Here is a 1759-nt window from a genome sequence, read left to right on the forward strand (position 1 = left end):
CGTGGTGCTGACAACACCAAGTCGAGGGGTAAGATCCCCTTACCGGTCATCTTTTTGAAAAAAAAAAAAAACCTCACTGTCCACTTTATTCTGTGATTTCTGTCCTGAGGTCTGATGCTCTGTTTATGCCTTTCCTGGATCCAGACCTTTCCAGGCAGCTCCTCGCGACCCCCACCCCCACCCTATCCATCCACAGCCCCACCCTCCTGCTCCTCCCCACTTTCTGTATTGGACTTCAGAATTCCAGCAACTCTTCTCATTGGCTGTGGAGCAGACCTCTGTAAGAAGCCAGCGAATCAGAAACCTTCTTCTGGGTCACCCCCCCTCCTCCCAGCACCAGGTTAGTTCCCTCCAGAGCAAGCATTTCTGAGCATGAGGGTAGGGGTGGGAATGGGGGTGAAAGGCCCGAGCAGGGAGAGAGACCCTGAGCCCAGTGGAGCCAGGCACGAGGAGAAAGGGGCCCAAGGCCAGATACACCTGATACCACAGTGGCCAACCCAGCATTCTGGCCTGTCCCTTTCTCCCAATTTTGAATTGCTAGGTCCTCTTCCTGGAGTATGTTAAGTATAAAGAATGCCACTTCCAGACTTCCAGCAACTTCTTCCTCACCTCCGTTTTCTCTGCCAGCTTGTGGGCCGTAGGAAGTGGGCATGGGTCCCTATTGTTTACTCTCTGGTGTTGCTCCTGGGTCTGGCTTTGCTCCACTTAGGGCCTGGTTAGAGGGTGCAAGTGGGATGGTGTAACAGCCCGCACTTCTTCCTTTGCCAGAAGCTGCCCCTGACCAAGTTCCAGAAGGGCTTTGAGGCTGAGGGGTTTGTCCACATGGAGGGGTTCTGTGGGGCTCCCTGGGTCCCTGTGATGCTGCCTGTGGGACGGTAAAGAGAACGGAGTCATAGATACCCACTGACACCAAGAAGCCGGCTGCCCCAGGTGACCCTCGGGTGCTGGCTGGTACTTCCAGGGGCTCTGAGCTGGGCTTGAGGACCTGGGTGCATATGTGTGTGGCAAGGTGAGGCAGCAGGAGCCCTCTGGCTTGTCCCTGGCTATTCTGTGATGTGAATGAGCAACAGAGCAAGAATTCGGTGGCTACACTGGGACCAGTTGCCCTTGGGCTGTATCATCCCTGAGACCTAAAGGAAAATCTTTAGTGAGTTTACCGGGAAGGTGTCTGAAGGTGTAGGGGGCTTGCGGCCCAGGCCTCAATTCATTCCTTCCACCAGTCCTGAGCAGAGTCACCTGGGGAGGGGTGACTTCTCTCTGTGTATTCTCCAGTCTCAGATGCTGCCTTTGTCTCTGGGTGCATGTGTCAATTAGAATTAGGTTTGGTTATGAGTGACAGAAAAACCCAAATAATAGTATTTTAAGTAAGACGTTTATTTCTCTGTCACATAAATGAAGTCTGGTGGTATTCAGTCCAGGTTTGTTATGATGGCTCTGCAATCATCAGGGATCAAGGCTCTTTCTAACTTATGGTACCACCAATCTACAACATGGCCTCTACCTCATGGTGCAACACGGCTGCCAGAGCCCCAGCCACCATATCAGCATTGCAGCCAGCTAGGAAGAAAGTGGGAAGAGGGACACACCTCCCTCTCACCTCTGACAAATCATGTCCTGTAACTCACTCGGGATACTTCTCTGCACATCATATCCGGCATGATTTAATCATATAGCTGCATCTAATCTGAAGGGAGGACAGAAAATGTAGTCTTTAGCCTAGGAAGTCATGTGTCAAGCTTAAAATCAGGGGTCTTGTCAC

The sequence above is a fragment of the Galeopterus variegatus genome, unplaced genomic scaffold (genome assembly GCF_000696425.1).
Source record: "Galeopterus variegatus unplaced genomic scaffold, G_variegatus-3.0.2 Scaffold8757, whole genome shotgun sequence".
Classification (NCBI taxonomy): domain Eukaryota; kingdom Metazoa; phylum Chordata; class Mammalia; order Dermoptera; family Cynocephalidae; genus Galeopterus; species Galeopterus variegatus.